Here is a 27,864-nt window from a genome sequence, read left to right on the forward strand (position 1 = left end):
TGGTTTCCCTTAGCAGTCTCAGAGACCTTTTAATGTAAACAACAATAAGTGATGCATTCTAGAAAGTGCAGTTAGGCCTCCCTCTCCTTAACTGAGAGAAGAATAGAAAAATCTATTTTGAAATCAAGGACTAAGCGTCTTGAAAATGTTTCCTCCCCTCTAACTAGACATCGCCGTTTCAAATTGTAGTACCCGATGCCTTGCGGCAACACGGTCTACGTTGTCTGCCTGAGGCAATTTAAAATCGTACTCAGAGGGATACTGTGTCCAGTTAGATAAGCCCTGGCCTAGCCCTTATCTAAGAGCGCAGCGACAGGTTCTCAGGTGAACGTCCTTTCTGTCTGACAGTGGAAATGACGAATAGACTTGGCTTCTTTGGGAAAATCCTGTCAGAGCTCAAGTGACCAAAACGGGGTGACTTTTCCACGGACGGGAGGTGCAGGGTGTGCTGGGCCATAGTCGCAGGCCCATTCAGTGCTGCACAACTTGGGCCTCCCAGCATCTGAATGGTTGTAGGATTAGCTACACTGTCCTCCTTTCCTTTTAAATGGCATCTCAGAAAACCAGCAGCTGAAGAGATGCTTTACACAATCCGAGGGCCTTTCCAAACCGGGATCATAAAGAACTAGCACCTCCCGATGCAATCTCACCCACCTCCCCATCCCGAAAAGCCACCCCAACAAGCCAAAGCCAAAAGAAAATCATTTTCTAGCATCTTAACATGCCCACATGCCCAGCACAGGATCGGGCTGACTGAGAGGCCCAGCTCAAGGGAAAGACACCGACCTTGGTGCCCGCAGGCTTGTTTCTCTCGCGTATTCTCACTCCTCTCTCCGGATGCCGCTGCTGCCCAGCAGTTTTCCCCCCTTCTTAAATATGTTATCCCAGAGGCGCTCCCACCGTCGCTCATGGGCTCAGCCCGGGCCGGCAGCGGGGCCATCTTGGAGCCGCCTGGCACTGCCTCTGTCGCACACGGCGGGGAAGCTTCTGGCAGCTTCTCACAGAAGCCACCCCTGCAGCCCCTCCGCTACCAAAACCGTGTCACGCAAACACAATACAGAATTAATTCTTCCTGACCGTACCTTCTTCTGTGCCTCCTTCACGCAGAGCTGTCCCCCTACAAAGAGCCCCTGGGTGCAAAGCTCTTGGCAGGGTTAACACTTCCTTCCCATGGCTGCTGCTGCCCACTGACACTTCGTCCTTCACGGCCCTCACCTGCTTGCCCGAATTTTCCTTCTATGCTATGAACCACTAGTCCTCTGTCCTGAATTCTGCCTTGTATCTCCCTCCCTTCTCTTGGGCTTCATCTCTATTGTATTACTCTTTTACCTCTCTTTTGAGGTTGCGGATCCTTTCCCTTTCTGCCCTTGCTTTTATGGTTTACTCCAAAGTTCCCAGCTTTTGCCCTAACGGTGCTCTCAAGTGCTCATCTCCGAGTCACTGATGTCAGTCAGCGGGGTAAATGGGACCCCAGGACCTGAGGAGAACAGGATGCCTCACCGTCTTCCAACACTAAAACTCCGTTTTTCCCCCTAGCTAGCTACTTTTTGTGCAGGGGCAGCCCAGGACCTCAACGGGATCAGAGGTGGTAATTAGGGACACAAGTGTACGCTGTTCTTTCTGCTTTAGCCGTGCCAGTGGACATCGCGGAAGCAAGAAGCAGCTCTGCGCCCCGACAGTGTAAGCAGTGAACAGCTAACCGTCCACTAACAGGAAACAGCAACTTTCTCAACCCAAAGAGGGAGGTAGACTAAGAGAAACATTGGCTGCAAGGATTTTGATTAAGAAACAGTCAAAGAATAAAGTTTGCCTCTGTGCTAGCCAACATTTGTTCCCAAGAACACAGTTCCTACGGCAAGAAGTTGGGGACTATTTAAGCCCCGCCAAATGGGTTTGTTCCCTTTGACGTTAAAGAAACACCACAACGGGAGACTCTCTGAAACGGTCCCATTTTCCCTACTTTACTCGGCAGCAACGCAGAAAAAGGAAGGTGCTCAAGCTGGACAGGTTACAGAGCGCCATGATGTTGACGTCACGCGCTGGAGGTGCCCTCGGCAACCCCTGGAAGGTAACATTCCAAACCACCTAGCAACTGCCTTCGTCGGTTCAACAAGCCTGCAGAAGGTACCACACCTCCTGCCTTCAAGCGTCTTTCGCTGTCGGCTGGAGTTTTTCTTTCAAGGAAGAAGCAGAGCTAAGGTCCTGAAGGTCCAGTTTTTGAGAGAACACTACTGCTTTCAGGACAAGATTGCCTGCCGTTACTAAGAGGGAGGACGAGAAGCCCAAGAGGTGAAAATGGGCGCAGCTGGGAACGTCCCCGACTTCCGTTTTCATTCCCCCTACGCACAGGTAAATGCTGTAGATTTTACAGTGCTTTGTAACCTTCATTTTCTTGATATACCCGTGTTGAAAGGGAGGCTTACTGTGTGAAGTCTCAAGTTGATACGTCCCTCTCTCTGGCTCATGGCAGCACCCCGACATCAAACTGCTCCTTTTTGGAAGTGCTAAGAGCTAAGATAATCTGAACCACGGACAATTGCTCCTGTGAACTGGGTTCAGATACTCAAGGAACACAGAGTTAAAAATCGCGCATAAAGATCACCCATCTCTTTCTTAATGAATTGACACGACGCTGATTCTGCATAAACGTGCCATGTTTATAGCTTCTGCTTACAGCAACTACCTGGATTTCTGTAAAGTCGGTTACTTAGGAGAAAGTCCTTCAAAATGGGTCCGTCCTCCAAAGAAATACTTCTAGTCCGCCTAGTAAAAATCCAAGGGTGGGTGTAGGGCTCTTCCTTCTTGCATCCGCTTCAGCATCAGGCACTGAGGCGTTGACGCCTGGGAGATGGGCTTTGGCTCCAGACCCCAGCGTGTCTCGGGGCATGGCCCACTTGTGCTGGCTACAGTCCAAAAGTGGGGGTGGGGGGTGGGGGGTGGAGATGCTGCTCCTAGACCCAGCTCTTAAATGTCTGCACCCGAGTGAAACTTACCTTCAAATAGTCACGCTTGAAGATCCTTGGGCTTGTTTTCCTTTAAAAAACTACACAGAAACTCATTCGGAATTAACCCTCCACCTGGCATTTACAGCTCTCAGCTGGGATGGAGTTCACAGCCAGGACACGAACCTGAGTTTCTACTGGTCGCCCTAATACTGCTGTCCATGGACTACTCTATCACCTCCGCCATTAATTAAACACAAAAAGTTTGAAAAGAGGAGATTCACACTTAAGGCAGCCACTGGCCTATGGGAATCTAGTGTGACTTACCCACAAAGTCATCTTCCTCGTGAGGCTTCCAGGTGCCGACTGTCCCTGTGAAAAACCTCTTGGCTGTGACACTGTGTGCTCAGAACGGAGACGGGCGACAGGGTCACATCTGTTCTGCGGGTTTAGAGACAGGGTGTCACCGTTTGAGCTCAGAGGGCAACGGAGCACCACGCAGCCGCTCACTGCCCCCTTCCCTCCCAGCGCTGAGAAGGGGAAAATAAGCAAAGATGCTGCTCACCCCCCCCTTCCCCCCCAGCGCTGAGACAAAGGAAAGCAAAAGACCCAGGAACTTGACATAAGGACAAGGAGGGATGAGCTCAGCCTTTAAGGCGCAGGCAAAAGACAGACTCGTTAAGGGAAGGAAAAAGGGATGCCAATTTAATACAGACACTAACACCACCACCCCTTAAACAGACAGAGTAGGACCGTGACAACCACTGCATCTTGAAAACACCTTTCCCCACCCCTCCTTTCTTCCCGGGCTCAGCTTTGCTCCCGGTATCCCCACCTCCCCCCGGCAGCGGCGCAGGGGGCAGTCAGTCCTGCTGCTTCTTCCGCCTCAGCGAAGAAAGGGCCAAGTCCCTTCAAACACACTCTTGAGTCTGCAAACAAAAGGGACTTTCTTCTGCGACTTGACGTTTCCAATGGGAATTGGAACAAAACGGGTTTTTGCCTCCTTTTGAAGTCCAAGTCTGACAAGTCTGTACAAGGATTACAAACTCCCAAATTTTCAGTTTTTCTCTTTTGGCTCGGAATCTTTCTGAGTTTTGCTTCTTACTCCTTATTTTCCCATAGACCCATGTCCTTTAAAGAGTAAGAGAGTACTAGTGTAAGATTTGCACTTGTCCTGCAGGTCTCATTTGAGATTGACCCCATTACCCCACTGTGCAGGAAAGGAAACTCAGTCACGTGTCAATTAAGCCACTAAAAACGTTTTTTTCTTCCCAGCATCTCATGAAAAGTCTGCAGGACACTAAGTAGACTGCTTTACCCCTGTTCTTATCTAGGAACAGTTGTACCTCATGAAAGCTCCATTGACCTAACTCAAGATAACTTCAGAGATACCTGGAGCTTAACAGAACTTTAAACATAACTTTAAAGGTTCCTCAATATCAGAACGGGGGCCCACAAAACCTTAGTCCCATGTTCACAGCAGTACACCACGCTGTGTGTATCCATTCAGGCCATTTTTATTGTTCCATTTACAACATCTGAAAACTCTTTTCTCCCGCAGCAGAAGTACCACGACATCTCCTGTTTCTGGGAAAAACAACCCCGAGGCTGTCTGAGGATCAGCTGTGCTTTCCATCACAGCAAACCTCGGCACATCAATGGACTTTTTTTGCCACCTACTAACAGTGAGTAAAAATATCTTATCAACAATTTGTTCACGGGACTAAGTAAACACGCAAAAATGTCCTTCCGGTGCTTCCATCACCTAGACTGAGGTCAAGAAATGCACCGTGGCAAATCAGTCAGGTAAGATCTGCTATCGCAGCAAGGCCAAGGCAAAGCAAGGAATTGCACTGGCATTTGCATAGGGGCGCCACATTGATTTTTTTTTAGCTGTCACGTTACGAATCTTCGTAGCTACCAGTTACGTGAAAGACGAAGCCACAAGCGGCACTTTAGATCCACGGAGTAAAAACGTTGCTTTACTTGGGTATTTGCTAGACGAAATCTCTCTAGCAGTCAGAATGGCCAGTAGGCAGGTAATCGTTTGAGAGCAACGAAAAGTAGCCTGTGTGGTGGGGGGAGGAGGTTGGCAGGGCCACTAGCAGCAGTAGCTGTTGATAGAGCACAACACGTTACGCGGATGAGACACCCCTTCTATAGGTAACGTCAGATTACAGTCCTCTGTGTGGAGATGTATGTCCAGTTCAGCGCTCTGAAAGCATTTTTCAGGCTTGAACATTGGATGCGGGCTACTGAAGTACAGCCAGACTTTGCAAGGCAGTACAACGTCTGAAAATCAGAGTATTGATGGAAAAAAACACCATTACAAGTTGGCGTCTTCTCTCCTTGGGCTTTTCCAAGAGGAGCTCTTGCCTACCAGGAGTCCTGGCAGACAGCCGGAACCTGGAATAGGGTAAGAGTCCAGGGTGGGGAACCAACACAGATGTCAGAAACTGGGCGGAAGCAGGCGTGACAGCAAGTCAGCATGACTTGCCATAGAAGCACCAACAAGCGGACTAAAATAGAGTTGTTCTTGGGCCTCCTCTCCAGAGCTGGAGACGGGTGTCCTAAGAGAAGTCCAGAAAGACCTCTACTCAGAAGCAAGCGCCTTGTGTTCCCGAAATCTTCTTAAACTCATAGGAGTTGGATTTGGCTTACAGTCCCCGCAGCTAGTTAATACCCGATTCTGGACACTGACAAAGGCTCGATCAAGTTCAAGTGCTGTATCTTACTTTCTCTTGCATGAGATACAACAAATCTCATCTGCAGTAGCGTTCTTAAAATGGCTTGAATCTCATCCACATGCTGCTGCTCACAGGCAAGCAAGAGAGGCACAAGAACAGCAACCACGGCAATACAAGAAAATGCCCACGCTGCATCTTCTGCCTTTAAAACCCCAAAAAACATCCAATATCTTTAATGCAGTGCACGGAATCCTGCTTGTATCTAGAGCTGCACGTTGGTCGGCTTGAACGATACAAAGAGGCTCACCATCTTTCATCATTTTTCATTTCAGTCCCTTGCATTTCCCGGCTCTCAGAAAATGCTGTCCCAGTACCAAAGGAGTTTTGCTGCCAACATCACCGGTAGATACAAATTTCTAAGGGAAAGAGTATCTTTTATGATTCTCCTCTGATTAAGTGTAAATCACTGTCAGGAACTTCATGGTCTTTCTCAAAATCAACACGTTGTACGCAGTAAAGAGAGGTGCGATTCAGAAAATGTTGACAGCAAGAAAAGCTCCCCAAGCTAAAAATGGGTAATCCTGGGCTTAGCGCTGCTAACTGCTTCAGAACTGATGCCACGGGCAGGGATACCGGCCTGCCTGTTCTTCAGCCTGTTTAAAATGTTCTCACAGGTGGGGTCCTAAACTCACTGACTCCCTGCAGCCCAGGTATTACTAATCACAGGGTTCCCTCTGTTGTCAATAACTGCAAAGGGACTGGAAGAATGAAGGTTACTGACTGAAATTAATCTCTCCACCAGCTGGAAGAGACACCCAGCCTTTCTCAAAGGCTGTAGAATGATCAAAATGTTCCTCTTCTCAAAAGGCTTCACTCAGCACTGCCTCACCTGTCCGTTCGGAGGAGCCGGTACCTGTGCTCTTCCCTGCTTTCTGCAGCTGCAAGATGCTCTTTTGCCAACCTCCGCAGGCGGCTTTCCCTAGAAGGCACAGTCTGTCTGTGTAACGATGCCTTCGGTGTGAGAAGGATTTCAGAACTACACCTGCTGGTCTCAACCTGGATTTCATATTCTAGTTCCCTCCTAACAAACACCATGTTCTTTTCTGCAGATACCCCACTGCAACAGGGTAGCCAAGAAGAGATCCTGCACCCAGCCCCCCATCAAGAGCCACGCAGACATCAACAGCACATTCCACTGCCAATCCACCCTCCGCTCATCATAAACCTCGGGGATGAAGAGGACGACGAAGATGATGAGGAAGAGAACTGTAAACAACTTTTTTCTTTCTTTTACAAGGAAGTAGAATGGGGGGGTTTTGACACTTCACAGCTGATTGAGTCAAATAACCATTACAATTTTAGAAAAGAGTTGTTGACAAGTTTTTGAAAGAGGTTTCCAGCTAATCCCCAAGTTATCGGAACCGGTAGTCACCAGATGTGAGTCAGGCAACATTTCCTAACTCCTGTGAAATGCCTGGCTGTATAGCTCAACAGCGGTATAACTCACAAACCTCTTTTTCATTAAATAGAGCTGAAGTCACAGGTTTGTTCACAAAAGATAGTGGTGTGACTTCAACTTCAATAATTTCTTCAACTGCTTGCCTAAACTCTGTGGGCAGTCTCATTTTATTACACAAAGTTATTCTTAAATCTAGCAAAGAGAATCCATACAACACTCTTCACATAAACTGAATGTCTATGTCTATATGTTTTTATATACACACATATATATATACTTATTTAATTTTTTAAAATGTTGTTAAACTGTTGAATGCGCCTCACTCAGAGACACGAGATTCACAGGGAAGGAACGAATCGCACATTCCCGGAGAGGGAAAGCGAGAGCGCGACCTACTCTCACGTGCGCACTCCGCAGACTGCTGTGCTAGTTCTCAGGCAGCCACAAGCTGCTCCTCCCTTTCCCCTGCCCTTCAGGCTGGCCGGCAGGGCTGCCTGTTCAGGCTTCCTAACTCGGTTTCAGTGCGAGTAAGCCACGGGAACCTCAACAATATAACAAGTAGGGCTTTGCTAATCCTAGTAGCCTTACCTGAGACGGCCAACGAGCGCTCCCTTCGCCAGCTCTGCTGGCAGACATTGCAGGAGAGCAACTCCGGGCAGAGGTTTTGTGACAAGCACTCCCTGGTGACATGTTTCATCACAAGATTGCCTTTGGGGGGTAAAAGAAGGATCATGAGTACTGAAGATCTTTTGGAATCAGTTTACAGCAACAAACATTTGCTTCTTAATATGTGTCGTGACTGCAAGTCCACTGCACGTGGAAATACCCAATAGCAAGGAATCCATTTTCTGGCCAGAAGCAGAGCTTGCACTCAGAAAAAAAAGAAGGACTGTGACCAAAGTGCATTTCCTTATGGTGGTTGCTTATTAAGAATTGCCGAACGTCTTTGTACAGCTGTCTAGTAACCCTTGAAAAATATTTCCTACAGATGTTCCTAACTGGGTGCCGAAGACCGATGCAGATATAGAAGAGGAAAGAGCAATAAAGGAAATATGCTACAAATCTGGTAAATACAAACTTAGTCACTCTTTCCTAAACAGCAGTGCCGCCAATATAGTAAACGTTGTCCTTTTTTTGGTTTGGTTTTTTCCCTTCCCTCTTGGGGTGTGTTTAGGAGAGTATTACAGGATTCAGCCCCCCCGCGAACACCAGTCTACAAACGCTGAGTCTTCACCTCGGGAAAAGGAGCTGTTACCCTCGGAAGCTACCAACCGAGACGTGCAGAAAGGCAAGTACTTTTCATCTGCTTGGACAATGGTTACCACTTTGAAAATTACTGTTACAGGGAGAAACTATCACAGAGTTTGCCCCTCCTCCCCACTTCTCAGATTTAGTGTCGATAAAAGACAGCATATTACAAAGAGCATAAAAACACTTCAGTAATTCCCCCCATCTCTCTCTCTCTCTCTCTCTCGTGTCACACACGTGGTGACTACCTGTATCGACTGTAGGTGCAAAAGGTACAAATGGGCTATTAACCCCACGTGTACTTTCCTGAGATACACAACATAGGTCTCGCATCTAGTTTTTCGTCACGATCAAGATTTGTGTAGCCTAGTTTTAGCAATGTAGTTTCCATTCCCCACCAGGCCGTGCAGGCACTCTTACGGGGCTATTTATTGCATCCTAAGACAGTGCCAAAGAAAGGGGAGACCAGTCCCTTTCCCAAAGGTGCTCTGGGCTCTCTGCTGGCTGTCTTGGCTGTCCAGATGATGAAATGCAGCCACACAGCAAACTTTGCTGTAACTAAATTCAGATTAAATAAATACCCCCTTCAAGTGCCTTCCAAGAGATAGTAAGAGAGAGTTCCACTTTCTTTTGAATGCTAGGCTTCATCCAACATAAGGCAGGACAAAGAAATACAAATTCAGAAATACTTACCTCCTATATTTTGTTTCTCCTTCATTCTGGAGCAAGCGGCATGACTGAAAAAAAAAAAAAAAAAAAAATCTGTATTAGTTCTTTTACCAAATAAGCAATAGTAGAATTCCATTTGAGGAGAGAGCATTATGTTCTGACTATAAAAACACACCAGACTCACCAGTAGAGCAGTCATCAGAAATTGCTGCACAGAAATATGACCTGCTACTTTCAATTAGAGAACAAAAAAAACAAACTATTTTCACATTAGTGTCAATTTCAGGGATAAAATCTTGATAATGCTGTTTAATGTAACGCAGATTTGAGTAGGGTGATGCGCTGGTAAAAAATGGAATGGAAAAACTGTCTCCATTTCGAACCATGCAGCCTAAATTGTTCAACAGAATTGGGCAAAGTTATTTTCTTCTTCTTTCTGCATTTCACAGGTTTCTTATTAAACTGTTTTTATAAGCCATTTCTGTTGAATATTTCTATACGTTTAGACTACAGACAGGGAAATCCGTACGGAAGATACGGACACAGCTTGCCATATTTATCTGTATTTCTAATTAGATACGTTCAGAGAGAAGGACAGAGGTGCTTCCCCAGAGCATTTCTTCAAGTTGAGGTTTCACTCTTGAGGTTTTAGGTACGAGGGTGACATGCACCTTGAATATGCCACATATTATTCCATCGGGTAGGATCCATCAATGTCATTCATGAAAAGCGAGAAGCTAAAGAATGAGCAGGTGGCTGTAGCTGGTGCCTCACTTTGGAGCCGGGGTCTCCTTAACCTGCCTATTATGGTATTTCCTTAGAGAGCACGGCAGGTTACACACCAGGTGCTCGACTTGCACTCGGCAGGATCCAAAGAACTAACCAAAGAGAAAGAAGCATAGAAGATGAGAGGTTAAAGGCAACTGCACTAAACTAATCACCAGCTCCCAGAGGCGGGAGGAAGAGAATGGCAGTGCCGTTCCCTGTGCTTACCCACAAGCAGCTAAACCCTTCTTTCTCTTGCCTTTCCAGGTGATGGCAATACAATTCCTACAACATTTCGTAATGCAAAAAAAGAGCAGCAGCGTTCAGGAAGCAGAGTAGCAATTGAGGATATTCCCAGAACAGACCGCAGAGCCTTTGAACATGCAGGTAATGTACTTCAGCACTGGCTTCTCATTGCTGAGCATCGTGTGCTAAATAAAAATCACTGAATGTATTTGGACTGGGCTACCCACAAAGAACAATTTTTTAATCTTGTTTTCCAGCCAGGATGTCAATTCCTGAAGAACAGCACAACAGTTTTGTTTGGTTTTTCCCTTTTAGGAATTCACACTTCAAACCCCAGAGTAAAACCAAGCTACCAGCAAAGGGCTCAAAGGAAGGGGGATGAAACTGATTCTTCTCGTCTGTGTGTCACACAAACGGGCAGAAAGTCTTCTGTCCCACCTCCAGAACCTCGAAGGAAGGCCTATGTCGTCTACCGCAGCGTCACTGCCAATCAAGAACCAAAGTTCAGTGAAGCTACAGGTGGGCTCCTGCTTACACTGCATTCTTAAAACGCCTCAAACGTGCCTGTCCGTGTTGTGCTGCTTTCGATTGGTCCCTGCAGGTGAAAATTCAGTTATTTGTGCCTGAATATGGACAAGAGTCCATTTGATCCAGCACCGTTTTCACAAACAGACTGCCGCAGTATCCGCAGACAGAAACGTGAAGCTTTATAAAGCTTTACAATTTGTCAGGCAGAATAGTCATGAACACTAATTTAGCACCTCCGTAGCAGAAAGCCACTTCTCCGCCCCACAAGCAGGCATGAATGCAATCATGTGCCACGGTGCACAAACATACCGATCCCCACTTCCCACAGCATCTTTTAGGTCTTGTTCAAACTCCTGCCAGCAATTTAAATGCAGCATAAATGTTTGCGATTTATGTTCATTTTGTTCACATTATTTACGTGGGACAGAGGACTGAACTCCTTCTTCCTGCCATTCATTCAGGATGCTATTTCCCTTCACCTCTTTTCCACCTGTCCTCTCGATAGCACCTGCTCTGTCATAAAGTTGACAAGAAGCCTACAGGTGGGATTCCGAGTCTTGTATCCTTCTGGCAATCTGTCTTGGATGTAACCATAAACGTACAGCTTTTGCTTTACTGATCGGCATTTTTGTCCTAAGAGCAACCAGCAGCATTTTTGCTACCTTTCTTTTCAGCAGTACCCGAGCCACACGGTCCGAGATGCCCCAAGCAAAACAATCACCTCGACACAAAGACAAGACTTGGCACCCAAACGCAAAACTACGGTAATACTTACGTGTAGTGTATAAACTGACAACTTCAGGATTATTGTGGAATTAATCATTTGAATTAACGGAATTAAGGTGGCATTAAAAGAACACCAGAGGATTAATAATATTCATTTTTCAGCCCGTTTTACAGAGAAGGGTTAGTCCTCGGGCAGCGTACTCTGATGCAAAATCAACTGCCCAGCACAAAAACACAATACTGCCTTGTGCCTTCTTCACAAGCAGGGATAAGACAGGACATTGCCTTATGGACTCCTTTAATCTAAAAGCAACTGATGCCTTCGGGCAGATTTTCAACACAGGAACGTCCCCTTTGTTGCAGTCAAGGATGTCCATGGCGGGATCGCCTCACTGGGAAGGTCCTGTGAGCCCCCTGGGAACGCTGCGAGATTACCAATGAGCTTTAAAACGACTAGAGAGGGAGTCTGTACTCAATACTAGCTGGTATTTCAGAGCTGCTGTGGGATTCACCCCATGCATTCATTGCTCCTTCAGCTAACGTCATACTGAATTCACCTATCAGGCTCAGGGAGTCTTTCCTGCCATTGCAGCTGAAATTAAGAAACAATGTCTGTGTGTTTTCTACAGACAAATATCATCAGGATCCTCCAACTCACCGACCTGGAGGAAAAGAAATCCACACGGAAAAACACGCTCTCACTTCAAAACCACCATTCAGGTAGGTAACTGCTCGATACAATTCCCTCTTTCCAGTAAAAGCACCAGGTCCCTCCCCACCTGTGTTTCAGACCCCCCAGTCGGCCCCGCTGTCAGTGCTGCCCTGAGCTGACCCAGGGCACTTCCACACGCAGCACTGGGCCATTCGGATTCCCGTCAGAGACGCAAATCCTCTTGAGGCACCACGGAGATGCAAAGCACCTCAACCCACCTTCGGGAATCCCTCGCCAGCCTTGCTACCAGTTCTGGTTTCTTTGTGCAACCACCACACGCTTCTCAAGCATCTGCTTGGGAAGGTTTAGGAGGAAAAATACTCGCGTGGAACCTTTTGAAACATGGGTGGATTATATTAGGATGAAATGATTTTTTTTTTTCTGTTGCTTCTACAAGCGTTGAAAGCGTACTTCTGAAAATGCTTCTGAGAGAGCATGTTGTTTTATTCTAGGAAATGACGCACAAAATGGCCTGTCTCTCTATTTTGACAGCAGAGCCAAGAAGACATGCGAGTCAACACAAAACGAGAAAGCCAACCTACACGGGAGAAAGAGATGAAGCGAGTGCTTCCATCGACAAGAAAAATCAAAGTTGAAACAAGGCAATTAGCAACCGGAAAATCCAAAGATGATTAAATTACGAAGTCTGAAAATCCCGTCTAGGAAGTGCACTAGAACGTTCAAAACTTCAACAGCCTTCGATAGATGTACAAAGTTTAATCTGTTATGAACATCTGACAGCTCAATTTATTTGTACAGACTATGTTTTAAGGCATAATTCCTGTTACGAATAAATACTGTTGGTTTCCCTTAGCAGTCTCAGAGACCTTTTAATGTAAACAACAATAAGTGATGCATTCTAGAAAGTGCAGTTAGGCCTCCCTCTCCTTAACTGAGAGAAGAATAGAAAAATCTATTTTGAAATCAAGGACTAAGCGTCTTGAAAATGTTTCCTCCCCTCTAACTAGACATCGCCGTTTCAAATTGTAGTACCCGATGCCTTGCGGCAACACGGTCTACGTTGTCTGCCTGAGGCAATTTAAAATCGTACTCAGAGGGATACTGTGTCCAGTTAGATAAGCCCTGGCCTAGCCCTTATCTAAGAGCGCAGCGACAGGTTCTCAGGTGAACGTCCTTTCTGTCTGACAGTGGAAATGACGAATAGACTTGGCTTCTTTGGGAAAATCCTGTCAGAGCTCAAGTGACCAAAACGGGGTGACTTTTCCACGGACGGGAGGTGCAGGGTGTGCTGGGCCATAGTCGCAGGCCCATTCAGTGCTGCACAACTTGGGCCTCCCAGCATCTGAATGGTTGTAGGATTAGCTACACTGTCCTCCTTTCCTTTTAAATGGCATCTCAGAAAACCAGCAGCTGAAGAGATGCTTTACACAATCCGAGGGCCTTTCCAAACCGGGATCATAAAGAACTAGCACCTCCCGATGCAATCTCACCCACCTCCCCATCCCGAAAAGCCACCCCAACAAGCCAAAGCCAAAAGAAAATCATTTTCTAGCATCTTAACATGCCCACATGCCCAGCACAGGATCGGGCTGACTGAGAGGCCCAGCTCAAGGGAAAGACACCGACCTTGGTGCCCGCAGGCTTGTTTCTCTCGCGTATTCTCACTCCTCTCTCCGGATGCCGCTGCTGCCCAGCAGTTTTCCCCCCTTCTTAAATATGTTATCCCAGAGGCGCTCCCACCGTCGCTCATGGGCTCAGCCCGGGCCGGCAGCGGGGCCATCTTGGAGCCGCCTGGCACTGCCTCTGTCGCACACGGCGGGGAAGCTTCTGGCAGCTTCTCACAGAAGCCACCCCTGCAGCCCCTCCGCTACCAAAACCGTGTCACGCAAACACAATACAGAATTAATTCTTCCTGACCGTACCTTCTTCTGTGCCTCCTTCACGCAGAGCTGTCCCCCTACAAAGAGCCCCTGGGTGCAAAGCTCTTGGCAGGGTTAACACTTCCTTCCCATGGCTGCTGCTGCCCACTGACACTTCGTCCTTCACGGCCCTCACCTGCTTGCCCGAATTTTCCTTCTATGCTATGAACCACTAGTCCTCTGTCCTGAATTCTGCCTTGTATCTCCCTCCCTTCTCTTGGGCTTCATCTCTATTGTATTACTCTTTTACCTCTCTTTTGAGGTTGCGGATCCTTTCCCTTTCTGCCCTTGCTTTTATGGTTTACTCCAAAGTTCCCAGCTTTTGCCCTAACGGTGCTCTCAAGTGCTCATCTCCGAGTCACTGATGTCAGTCAGCGGGGTAAATGGGACCCCAGGACCTGAGGAGAACAGGATGCCTCACCGTCTTCCAACACTAAAACTCCGTTTTTCCCCCTAGCTAGCTACTTTTTGTGCAGGGGCAGCCCAGGACCTCAACGGGATCAGAGGTGGTAATTAGGGACACAAGTGTACGCTGTTCTTTCTGCTTTAGCCGTGCCAGTGGACATCGCGGAAGCAAGAAGCAGCTCTGCGCCCCGACAGTGTAAGCAGTGAACAGCTAACCGTCCACTAACAGGAAACAGCAACTTTCTCAACCCAAAGAGGGAGGTAGACTAAGAGAAACATTGGCTGCAAGGATTTTGATTAAGAAACAGTCAAAGAATAAAGTTTGCCTCTGTGCTAGCCAACATTTGTTCCCAAGAACACAGTTCCTACGGCAAGAAGTTGGGGACTATTTAAGCCCCGCCAAATGGGTTTGTTCCCTTTGACGTTAAAGAAACACCACAACGGGAGACTCTCTGAAACGGTCCCATTTTCCCTACTTTACTCGGCAGCAACGCAGAAAAAGGAAGGTGCTCAAGCTGGACAGGTTACAGAGCGCCATGATGTTGACGTCACGCGCTGGAGGTGCCCTCGGCAACCCCTGGAAGGTAACATTCCAAACCACCTAGCAACTGCCTTCGTCGGTTCAACAAGCCTGCAGAAGGTACCACACCTCCTGCCTTCAAGCGTCTTTCGCTGTCGGCTGGAGTTTTTCTTTCAAGGAAGAAGCAGAGCTAAGGTCCTGAAGGTCCAGTTTTTGAGAGAACACTACTGCTTTCAGGACAAGATTGCCTGCCGTTACTAAGAGGGAGGACGAGAAGCCCAAGAGGTGAAAATGGGCGCAGCTGGGAACGTCCCCGACTTCCGTTTTCATTCCCCCTACGCACAGGTAAATGCTGTAGATTTTACAGTGCTTTGTAACCTTCATTTTCTTGATATACCCGTGTTGAAAGGGAGGCTTACTGTGTGAAGTCTCAAGTTGATACGTCCCTCTCTCTGGCTCATGGCAGCACCCCGACATCAAACTGCTCCTTTTTGGAAGTGCTAAGAGCTAAGATAATCTGAACCACGGACAATTGCTCCTGTGAACTGGGTTCAGATACTCAAGGAACACAGAGTTAAAAATCGCGCATAAAGATCACCCATCTCTTTCTTAATGAATTGACACGACGCTGATTCTGCATAAACGTGCCATGTTTATAGCTTCTGCTTACAGCAACTACCTGGATTTCTGTAAAGTCGGTTACTTAGGAGAAAGTCCTTCAAAATGGGTCCGTCCTCCAAAGAAATACTTCTAGTCCGCCTAGTAAAAATCCAAGGGTGGGTGTAGGGCTCTTCCTTCTTGCATCCGCTTCAGCATCAGGCACTGAGGCGTTGACGCCTGGGAGATGGGCTTTGGCTCCAGACCCCAGCGTGTCTCGGGGCATGGCCCACTTGTGCTGGCTACAGTCCAAAAGTGGGGGTGGGGGGTGGGGGGTGGAGATGCTGCTCCTAGACCCAGCTCTTAAATGTCTGCACCCGAGTGAAACTTACCTTCAAATAGTCACGCTTGAAGATCCTTGGGCTTGTTTTCCTTTAAAAAACTACACAGAAACTCATTCGGAATTAACCCTCCACCTGGCATTTACAGCTCTCAGCTGGGATGGAGTTCACAGCCAGGACACGAACCTGAGTTTCTACTGGTCGCCCTAATACTGCTGTCCATGGACTACTCTATCACCTCCGCCATTAATTAAACACAAAAAGTTTGAAAAGAGGAGATTCACACTTAAGGCAGCCACTGGCCTATGGGAATCTAGTGTGACTTACCCACAAAGTCATCTTCCTCGTGAGGCTTCCAGGTGCCGACTGTCCCTGTGAAAAACCTCTTGGCTGTGACACTGTGTGCTCAGAACGGAGACGGGCGACAGGGTCACATCTGTTCTGCGGGTTTAGAGACAGGGTGTCACCGTTTGAGCTCAGAGGGCAACGGAGCACCACGCAGCCGCTCACTGCCCCCTTCCCTCCCAGCGCTGAGAAGGGGAAAATAAGCAAAGATGCTGCTCACCCCCCCCTTCCCCCCCAGCGCTGAGACAAAGGAAAGCAAAAGACCCAGGAACTTGACATAAGGACAAGGAGGGATGAGCTCAGCCTTTAAGGCACAGGCAAAAGACAGACTCGTTAAGGGAAGGAAAAAGGGATGCCAATTTAATACAGACACTAACACCACCACCCCTTAAACAGACAGAGTAGGACCGTGACAACCACTGCATCTTGAAAACACCTTTCCCCACCCCTCCTTTCTTCCCGGGCTCAGCTTTGCTCCCGGTATCCCCACCTCCCCCCGGCAGCGGCGCAGGGGGCAGTCAGTCCTGCTGCTTCTTCCGCCTCAGCGAAGAAAGGGCCAAGTCCCTTCAAACACACTCTTGAGTCTGCAAACAAAAGGGACTTTCTTCTGCGACTTGACGTTTCCAATGGGAATTGGAACAAAACGGGTTTTTGCCTCCTTTTGAAGTCCAAGTCTGACAAGTCTGTACAAGGATTACAAACTCCCAAATTTTCAGTTTTTCTCTTTTGGCTCGGAATCTTTCTGAGTTTTGCTTCTTACTCCTTATTTTCCCATAGACCCATGTCCTTTAAAGAGTAAGAGAGTACTAGTGTAAGATTTGCACTTGTCCTGCAGGTCTCATTTGAGATTGACCCCATTACCCCACTGTGCAGGAAAGGAAACTCAGTCACGTGTCAATTAAGCCACTAAAAACGTTTTTTTCTTCCCAGCATCTCATGAAAAGTCTGCAGGACACTAAGTAGACTGCTTTACCCCTGTTCTTATCTAGGAACAGTTGTACCTCATGAAAGCTCCATTGACCTAACTCAAGATAACTTCAGAGATACCTGGAGCTTAACAGAACTTTAAACATAACTTTAAAGGTTCCTCAATATCAGAACGGGGGCCCACAAAACCTTAGTCCCATGTTCACAGCAGTACACCACGCTGTGTGTATCCATTCAGGCCATTTTTATTGTTCCATTTACAACATCTGAAAACTCTTTTCTCCCGCAGCAGAAGTACCACGACATCTCCTGTTTCTGGGAAAAACAACCCCGAGGCTGTCTGAGGATCAGCTGTGCTTTCCATCACAGCAAACCTCGGCACATCAATGGACTTTTTTTGCCACCTACTAACAGTGAGTAAAAATATCTTATCAACAATTTGTTCACGGGACTAAGTAAACACGCAAAAATGTCCTTCCGGTGCTTCCATCACCTAGACTGAGGTCAAGAAATGCACCGTGGCAAATCAGTCAGGTAAGATCTGCTATCGCAGCAAGGCCAAGGCAAAGCAAGGAATTGCACTGGCATTTGCATAGGGGCGCCACATTGATTTTTTTTTAGCTGTCACGTTACGAATCTTCGTAGCTACCAGTTACGTGAAAGACGAAGCCACAAGCGGCACTTTAGATCCACGGAGTAAAAACGTTGCTTTACTTGGGTATTTGCTAGACGAAATCTCTCTAGCAGTCAGAATGGCCAGTAGGCAGGTAATCGTTTGAGAGCAACGAAAAGTAGCCTGTGTGGTGGGGGGAGGAGGTTGGCAGGGCCACTAGCAGCAGTAGCTGTTGATAGAGCACAACACGTTACGCGGATGAGACACCCCTTCTATAGGTAACGTCAGATTACAGTCCTCTGTGTGGAGATGTATGTCCAGTTCAGCGCTCTGAAAGCATTTTTCAGGCTTGAACATTGGATGCGGGCTACTGAAGTACAGCCAGACTTTGCAAGGCAGTACAACGTCTGAAAATCAGAGTATTGATGGAAAAAAACACCATTACAAGTTGGCGTCTTCTCTCCTTGGGCTTTTCCAAGAGGAGCTCTTGCCTACCAGGAGTCCTGGCAGACAGCCGGAACCTGGAATAGGGTAAGAGTCCAGGGTGGGGAACCAACACAGATGTCAGAAACTGGGCGGAAGCAGGCGTGACAGCAAGTCAGCATGACTTGCCATAGAAGCACCAACAAGCGGACTAAAATAGAGTTGTTCTTGGGCCTCCTCTCCAGAGCTGGAGACGGGTGTCCTAAGAGAAGTCCAGAAAGACCTCTACTCAGAAGCAAGCGCCTTGTGTTCCCGAAATCTTCTTAAACTCATAGGAGTTGGATTTGGCTTACAGTCCCCGCAGCTAGTTAATACCCGATTCTGGACACTGACAAAGGCTCGATCAAGTTCAAGTGCTGTATCTTACTTTCTCTTGCATGAGATACAACAAATCTCATCTGCAGTAGCGTTCTTAAAATGGCTTGAATCTCATCCACATGCTGCTGCTCACAGGCAAGCAAGAGAGGCACAAGAACAGCAACCACGGCAATACAAGAAAATGCCCACGCTGCATCTTCTGCCTTTAAAACCCCAAAAAACATCCAATATCTTTAATGCAGTGCACGGAATCCTGCTTGTATCTAGAGCTGCACGTTGGTCGGCTTGAACGATACAAAGAGGCTCACCATCTTTCATCATTTTTCATTTCAGTCCCTTGCATTTCCCGGCTCTCAGAAAATGCTGTCCCAGTACCAAAGGAGTTTTGCTGCCAACATCACCGGTAGATACAAATTTCTAAGGGAAAGAGTATCTTTTATGATTCTCCTCTGATTAAGTGTAAATCACTGTCAGGAACTTCATGGTCTTTCTCAAAATCAACACGTTGTACGCAGTAAAGAGAGGTGCGATTCAGAAAATGTTGACAGCAAGAAAAGCTCCCCAAGCTAAAAATGGGTAATCCTGGGCTTAGCGCTGCTAACTGCTTCAGAACTGATGCCACGGGCAGGGATACCGGCCTGCCTGTTCTTCAGCCTGTTTAAAATGTTCTCACAGGTGGGGTCCTAAACTCACTGACTCCCTGCAGCCCAGGTATTACTAATCACAGGGTTCCCTCTGTTGTCAATAACTGCAAAGGGACTGGAAGAATGAAGGTTACTGACTGAAATTAATCTCTCCACCAGCTGGAAGAGACACCCAGCCTTTCTCAAAGGCTGTAGAATGATCAAAATGTTCCTCTTCTCAAAAGGCTTCACTCAGCACTGCCTCACCTGTCCGTTCGGAGGAGCCGGTACCTGTGCTCTTCCCTGCTTTCTGCAGCTGCAAGATGCTCTTTTGCCAACCTCCGCAGGCGGCTTTCCCTAGAAGGCACAGTCTGTCTGTGTAACGATGCCTTCGGTGTGAGAAGGATTTCAGAACTACACCTGCTGGTCTCAACCTGGATTTCATATTCTAGTTCCCTCCTAACAAACACCATGTTCTTTTCTGCAGATACCCCACTGCAACAGGGTAGCCAAGAAGAGATCCTGCACCCAGCCCCCCATCAAGAGCCACGCAGACATCAACAGCACATTCCACTGCCAATCCACCCTCCGCTCATCATAAACCTCGGGGATGAAGAGGACGACGAAGATGATGAGGAAGAGAACTGTAAACAACTTTTTTCTTTCTTTTACAAGGAAGTAGAATGGGGGGGGTTTGACACTTCACAGCTGATTGAGTCAAATAACCATTACAATTTTAGAAAAGAGTTGTTGACAAGTTTTTGAAAGAGGTTTCCAGCTAATCCCCAAGTTATCGGAACCGGTAGTCACCAGATGTGAGTCAGGCAACATTTCCTAACTCCTGTGAAATGCCTGGCTGTATAGCTCAACAGCGGTATAACTCACAAACCTCTTTTTCATTAAATAGAGCTGAAGTCACAGGTTTGTTCACAAAAGATAGTGGTGTGACTTCAACTTCAATAATTTCTTCAACTGCTTGCCTAAACTCTGTGGGCAGTCTCATTTTATTACACAAAGTTATTCTTAAATCTAGCAAAGAGAATCCATACAACACTCTTCACATAAACTGAATGTCTATGTCTATATGTTTTTATATACACACATATATATATACTTATTTAATTTTTTAAAATGTTGTTAAACTGTTGAATGCGCCTCACTCAGAGACACGAGATTCACAGGGAAGGAACGAATCGCACATTCCCGGAGAGGGAAAGCGAGAGCGCGACCTACTCTCACGTGCGCACTCCGCAGACTGCTGTGCTAGTTCTCAGGCAGCCACAAGCTGCTCCTCCCTTTCCCCTGCCCTTCAGGCTGGCCGGCAGGGCTGCCTGTTCAGGCTTCCTAACTCGGTTTCAGTGCGAGTAAGCCACGGGAACCTCAACAATATAACAAGTAGGGCTTTGCTAATCCTAGTAGCCTTACCTGAGACGGCCAACGAGCGCTCCCTTCGCCAGCTCTGCTGGCAGACATTGCAGGAGAGCAACTCCGGGCAGAGGTTTTGTGACAAGCACTCCCTGGTGACATGTTTCATCACAAGATTGCCTTTGGGGGGTAAAAGAAGGATCATGAGTACTGAAGATCTTTTGGAATCAGTTTACAGCAACAAACATTTGCTTCTTAATATGTGTCGTGACTGCAAGTCCACTGCACGTGGAAATACCCAATAGCAAGGAATCCATTTTCTGGCCAGAAGCAGAGCTTGCACTCAGAAAAAAAAGAAGGACTGTGACCAAAGTGCATTTCCTTATGGTGGTTGCTTATTAAGAATTGCCGAACGTCTTTGTACAGCTGTCTAGTAACCCTTGAAAAATATTTCCTACAGATGTTCCTAACTGGGTGCCGAAGACCGATGCAGATATAGAAGAGGAAAGAGCAATAAAGGAAATATGCTACAAATCTGGTAAATACAAACTTAGTCACTCTTTCCTAAACAGCAGTGCCGCCAATATAGTAAACGTTGTCCTTTTTTTGGTTTGGTTTTTTCCCTTCCCTCTTGGGGTGTGTTTAGGAGAGTATTACAGGATTCAGCCCCCCCGCGAACACCAGTCTACAAACGCTGAGTCTTCACCTCGGGAAAAGGAGCTGTTACCCTCGGAAGCTACCAACCGAGACGTGCAGAAAGGCAAGTACTTTTCATCTGCTTGGACAATGGTTACCACTTTGAAAATTACTGTTACAGGGAGAAACTATCACAGAGTTTGCCCCTCCTCCCCACTTCTCAGATTTAGTGTCGATAAAAGACAGCATATTACAAAGAGCATAAAAACACTTCAGTAATTCCCCCCATCTCTCTCTCTCTCTCTCTCGTGTCACACACGTGGTGACTACCTGTATCGACTGTAGGTGCAAAAGGTACAAATGGGCTATTAACCCCACGTGTACTTTCCTGAGATACACAACATAGGTCTCGCATCTAGTTTTTCGTCACGATCAAGATTTGTGTAGCCTAGTTTTAGCAATGTAGTTTCCATTCCCCACCAGGCCGTGCAGGCACTCTTACGGGGCTATTTATTGCATCCTAAGACAGTGCCAAAGAAAGGGGAGACCAGTCCCTTTCCCAAAGGTGCTCTGGGCTCTCTGCTGGCTGTCTTGGCTGTCCAGATGATGAAATGCAGCCACACAGCAAACTTTGCTGTAACTAAATTCAGATTAAATAAATACCCCCTTCAAGTGCCTTCCAAGAGATAGTAAGAGAGAGTTCCACTTTCTTTTGAATGCTAGGCTTCATCCAACATAAGGCAGGACAAAGAAATACAAATTCAGAAATACTTACCTCCTATATTTTGTTTCTCCTTCATTCTGGAGCAAGCAGCATGACTGAAAAAAAAAAAAAAAAAAAAATCTGTATTAGTTCTTTTACCAAATAAGCAATAGTAGAATTCCATTTGAGGAGAGAGCATTATGTTCTGACTATAAAAACACACCAGACTCACCAGTAGAGCAGTCATCAGAAATTGCTGCACAGAAATATGACCTGCTACTTTCAATTAGAGAACAAAAAAAACAAACTATTTTCACATTAGTGTCAATTTCAGGGATAAAATCTTGATAATGCTGTTTAATGTAACGCAGATTTGAGTAGGGTGATGCGCTGGTAAAAAATGGAATGGAAAAACTGTCTCCATTTCGAACCATGCAGCCTAAATTGTTCAACAGAATTGGGCAAAGTTATTTTCTTCTTCTTTCTGCATTTCACAGGTTTCTTATTAAACTGTTTTTATAAGCCATTTCTGTTGAATATTTCTATACGTTTAGACTACAGACAGGGAAATCCGTACGGAAGATACGGACACAGCTTGCCATATTTATCTGTATTTCTAATTAGATACGTTCAGAGAGAAGGACAGAGGTGCTTCCCCAGAGCATTTCTTCAAGTTGAGGTTTCACTCTTGAGGTTTTAGGTACGAGGGTGACATGCACCTTGAATATGCCACATATTATTCCATCGGGTAGGATCCATCAATGTCATTCATGAAAAGCGAGAAGCTAAAGAATGAGCAGGTGGCTGTAGCTGGTGCCTCACTTTGGAGCCGGGGTCTCCTTAACCTGCCTATTATGGTATTTCCTTAGAGAGCACGGCAGGTTACACACCAGGTGCTCGACTTGCACTCGGCAGGATCCAAAGAACTAACCAAAGAGAAAGAAGCATAGAAGATGAGAGGTTAAAGGCAACTGCACTAAACTAATCACCAGCTCCCAGAGGCGGGAGGAAGAGAATGGCAGTGCCGTTCCCTGTGCTTACCCACAAGCAGCTAAACCCTTCTTTCTCTTGCCTTTCCAGGTGATGGCAATACAATTCCTACAACATTTCGTAATGCAAAAAAAGAGCAGCAGCGTTCAGGAAGCAGAGTAGCAATTGAGGATATTCCCAGAACAGACCGCAGAGCCTTTGAACATGCAGGTAATGTACTTCAGCACTGGCTTCTCATTGCTGAGCATCGTGTGCTAAATAAAAATCACTGAATGTATTTGGACTGGGCTACCCACAAAGAACAATTTTTTAATCTTGTTTTCCAGCCAGGATGTCAATTCCTGAAGAACAGCACAACAGTTTTGTTTGGTTTTTCCCTTTTAGGAATTCACACTTCAAACCCCAGAGTAAAACCAAGCTACCAGCAAAGGGCTCAAAGGAAGGGGGATGAAACTGATTCTTCTCGTCTGTGTGTCACACAAACGGGCAGAAAGTCTTCTGTCCCACCTCCAGAACCTCGAAGGAAGGCCTATGTCGTCTACCGCAGCGTCACTGCCAATCAAGAACCAAAGTTCAGTGAAGCTACAGGTGGGCTCCTGCTTACACTGCATTCTTAAAACGCCTCAAACGTGCCTGTCCGTGTTGTGCTGCTTTCGATTGGTCCCTGCAGGTGAAAATTCAGTTATTTGTGCCTGAATATGGACAAGAGTCCATTTGATCCAGCACCGTTTTCACAAACAGACTGCCGCAGTATCCGCAGACAGAAACGTGAAGCTTTATAAAGCTTTACAATTTGTCAGGCAGAATAGTCATGAACACTAATTTAGCACCTCCGTAGCAGAAAGCCACTTCTCCGCCCCACAAGCAGGCATGAATGCAATCATGTGCCACGGTGCACAAACATACCGATCCCCACTTCCCACAGCATCTTTTAGGTCTTGTTCAAACTCCTGCCAGCAATTTAAATGCAGCATAAATGTTTGCGATTTATGTTCATTTTGTTCACATTATTTACGTGGGACAGAGGACTGAACTCCTTCTTCCTGCCATTCATTCAGGATGCTATTTCCCTTCACCTCTTTTCCACCCGTCCTCTCGATAGCACCTGCTCTGTCATAAAGTTGACAAGAAGCCTACAGGTGGGATTCCGAGTCTTGTATCCTTCTGGCAATCTGTCTTGGATGTAACCATAAACGTACAGCTTTTGCTTTACTGATCGGCATTTTTGTCCTAAGAGCAACCAGCAGCATTTTTGCTACCTTTCTTTTCAGCAGTACCCGAGCCACACGGTCCGAGATGCCCCAAGCAAAACAATCACCTCGACACAAAGACAAGACTTGGCACCCAAACGCAAAACTACGGTAATACTTACGTGTAGTGTATAAACTGACAACTTCAGGATTATTGTGGAATTAATCATTTGAATTAACGGAATTAAGGTGGCATTAAAAGAACACCAGAGGATTAATAATATTCATTTTTCAGCCCGTTTTACAGAGAAGGGTTAGTCCTCGGGCAGCGTACTCTGATGCAAAATCAACTGCCCAGCACAAAAACACAATACTGCCTTGTGCCTTCTTCACAAGCAGGGATAAGACAGGACATTGCCTTATGGACTCCTTTAATCTAAAAGCAACTGATGCCTTCGGGCAGATTTTCAACACAGGAACGTCCCCTTTGTTGCAGTCAAGGATGTCCATGGCGGGATCGCCTCACTGGGAAGGTCCTGTGAGCCCCCTGGGAACGCTGCGAGATTACCAATGAGCTTTAAAACGACTAGAGAGGGAGTCTGTACTCAATACTAGCTGGTATTTCAGAGCTGCTGTGGGATTCACCCCATGCATTCATTGCTCCTTCAGCTAACGTCATACTGAATTCACCTATCAGGCTCAGGGAGTCTTTCCTGCCATTGCAGCTGAAATTAAGAAACAATGTCTGTGTGTTTTCTACAGACAAATATCATCAGGATCCTCCAACTCACCGACCTGGAGGAAAAGAAATCCACACGGAAAAACACGCTCTCACTTCAAAACCACCATTCAGGTAGGTAACTGCTCGATACAATTCCCTCTTTCCAGTAAAAGCACCAGGTCCCTCCCCACCTGTGTTTCAGACCCCCCAGTCGGCCCCGCTGTCAGTGCTGCCCTGAGCTGACCCAGGGCACTTCCACACGCAGCACTGGGCCATTCGGACTCCCGTCAGAGACGCAAATCCTCTTGAGGCACCACGGAGATGCAAAGCACCTCAACCCACCTTCGGGAATCCCTCGCCAGCCTTGCTACCAGTTCTGGTTTCTTTGTGCAACCACCACACGCTTCTCAAGCATCTGCTTGGGAAGGTTTAGGAGGAAAAATACTCGCGTGGAACCTTTTGAAACATGGGTGGATTATATTAGGATGAAATGATTTTTTTTTTTCTGTTGCTTCTACAAGCGTTGAAAGCGTACTTCTGAAAATGCTTCTGAGAGAGCATGTTGTTTTATTCTAGGAAATGACGCACAAAATGGCCTGTCTCTCTATTTTGACAGCAGAGCCAAGAAGACATGCGAGTCAACACAAAACGAGAAAGCCAACCTACACGGGAGAAAGAGATGAAGCGAGTGCTTCCATCGACAAGAAAAATCAAAGTTGAAACAAGGCAATTAGCAACCGGAAAATCCAAAGATGATTAAATTACGAAGTCTGAAAATCCCGTCTAGGAAGTGCACTAGAACGTTCAAAACTTCAACAGCCTTCGATAGATGTACAAAGTTTAATCTGTTATGAACATCTGACAGCTCAATTTATTTGTACAGACTATGTTTTAAGGCATAATTCCTGTTACGAATAAATACTGTTGGTTTCCCTTAGCAGTCTCAGAGACCTTTTAATGTAAACAACAATAAGTGATGCATTCTAGAAAGTGCAGTTAGGCCTCCCTCTCCTTAACTGAGAGAAGAATAGAAAAATCTATTTTGAAATCAAGGACTAAGCGTCTTGAAAATGTTTCCTCCCCTCTAACTAGACATCGCCGTTTCAAATTGTAGTACCCGATGCCTTGCGGCAACACGGTCTACGTTGTCTGCCTGAGGCAATTTAAAATCGTACTCAGAGGGATACTGTGTCCAGTTAGATAAGCCCTGGCCTAGCCCTTATCTAAGAGCGCAGCGACAGGTTCTCAGGTGAACGTCCTTTCTGTCTGACAGTGGAAATGACGAATAGACTTGGCTTCTTTGGGAAAATCCTGTCAGAGCTCAAGTGACCAAAACGGGGTGACTTTTCCACGGACGGGAGGTGCAGGGTGTGCTGGGCCATAGTCGCAGGCCCATTCAGTGCTGCACAACTTGGGCCTCCCAGCATCTGAATGGTTGTAGGATTAGCTACACTGTCCTCCTTTCCTTTTAAATGGCATCTCAGAAAACCAGCAGCTGAAGAGATGCTTTACACAATCCGAGGGCCTTTCCAAACCGGGATCATAAAGAACTAGCACCTCCCGATGCAATCTCACCCACCTCCCCATCCCGAAAAGCCACCCCAACAAGCCAAAGCCAAAAGAGAATCATTTTCTAGCATCTTAACATGCCCACATGCCCAGCACAGGATCGGGCTGACTGAGAGGCCCAGCTCAAGGGAAAGACACCGACCTTGGTGCCCGCAGGCTTGTTTCTCTCGCGTATTCTCACTCCTCTCTCCGGATGCCGCTGCTGCCCAGCAGTTTTCCCCCCTTCTTAAATATGTTATCCCAGAGGCGCTCCCACCGTCGCTCATGGGCTCAGCCCGGGCCGGCAGCGGGGCCATCTTGGAGCCGCCTGGCACTGCCTCTGTCGCACACGGCGGGGAAGCTTCTGGCAGCTTCTCACAGAAGCCACCCCTGCAGCCCCTCCGCTACCAAAACCGTGTCACGCAAACACAATACAGAATTAATTCTTCCTGACCGTACCTTCTTCTGTGCCTCCTTCACGCAGAGCTGTCCCCCTACAAAGAGCCCCTGGGTGCAAAGCTCTTGGCAGGGTTAACACTTCCTTCCCATGGCTGCTGCTGCCCACTGACACTTCGTCCTTCACGGCCCTCACCTGCTTGCCCGAATTTTCCTTCTATGCTATGAACCACTAGTCCTCTGTCCTGAATTCTGCCTTGTATCTCCCTCCCTTCTCTTGGGCTTCATCTCTATCGTATTACTCTTTAACCTCTCTTTTGAGGTTGCGGATCCTTTCCCTTTCTGCCCTTGCTTTTATGGTTTACTCCAAAGTTCCCAGCTTTTGCCCTAACGGTGCTCTCAAGTGCTCATCTCCGAGTCACTGATGTCAGTCAGCGGGGTAAATGGGACCCCAGGACCTGAGGAGAACAGGATGCCTCACCGTCTTCCAACACTAAAACTCCGTTTTTCCCCCTAGCTAGCTACTTTTTGTGCAGGGGCAGCCCAGGACCTCAACGGGATCAGAGGTGGTAATTAGGGACACAAGTGTACGCTGTTCTTTCTGCTTTAGCCGTGCCAGTGGACATCGCGGAAGCAAGAAGCAGCTCTGCGCCCCGACAGTGTAAGCAGTGAACAGCTAACCGTCCACTAACAGGAAACAGCAACTTTCTCAACCCAAAGAGGGAGGTAGACTAAGAGAAACATTGGCTGCAAGGATTTTGATTAAGAAACAGTCAAAGAATAAAGTTTGCCTCTGTGCTAGCCAACATTTGTTCCCAAGAACACAGTTCCTACGGCAAGAAGTTGGGGACTATTTAAGCCCCGCCAAATGGGTTTGTTCCCTTTGACGTTAAAGAAACACCACAACGGGAGACTCTCTGAAACGGTCCCATTTTCCCTACTTTACTCGGCAGCAACGCAGAAAAAGGAAGGTGCTCAAGCTGGACAGGTTACAGAGCGCCATGATGTTGACGTCACGCGCTGGAGGTGCCCTCGGCAACCCCTGGAAGGTAACATTCCAAACCACCTAGCAACTGCCTTCGTCGGTTCAACAAGCCTGCAGAAGGTACCACACCTCCTGCCTTCAAGCGTCTTTCGCTGTCGGCTGGAGTTTTTCTTTCAAGGAAGAAGCAGAGCTAAGGTCCTGAAGGTCCAGTTTTTGAGAGAACACTACTGCTTTCAGGACAAGATTGCCTGCCGTTACTAAGAGGGAGGACGAGAAGCCCAAGAGGTGAAAATGGG

The 27,864-nt window shown here is 47.0% G+C and overlaps 2 pseudogenes; both read left to right on the plus strand.

Annotated features, from left to right (window-relative positions):
• Nucleotides 1–2,653: 2,653 nt before the first annotated feature.
• LOC141920443 (uncharacterized protein C12orf50 homolog) lies at nt 2,654–12,578 on the plus strand (annotated as a pseudogene).
• Nucleotides 12,579–15,436: 2,858 nt separating this feature from the next.
• LOC141920501 (uncharacterized protein C12orf50 homolog) lies at nt 15,437–25,359 on the plus strand (annotated as a pseudogene).
• The last annotated feature ends 2,505 nt before the right edge of the window (nt 25,360–27,864 follow it).

The sequence above is a fragment of the Strix aluco genome, chromosome 1 (assembly GCF_031877795.1).
Source record: "Strix aluco isolate bStrAlu1 chromosome 1, bStrAlu1.hap1, whole genome shotgun sequence".
Classification (NCBI taxonomy): Eukaryota; Metazoa; Chordata; class Aves; order Strigiformes; family Strigidae; genus Strix; species Strix aluco.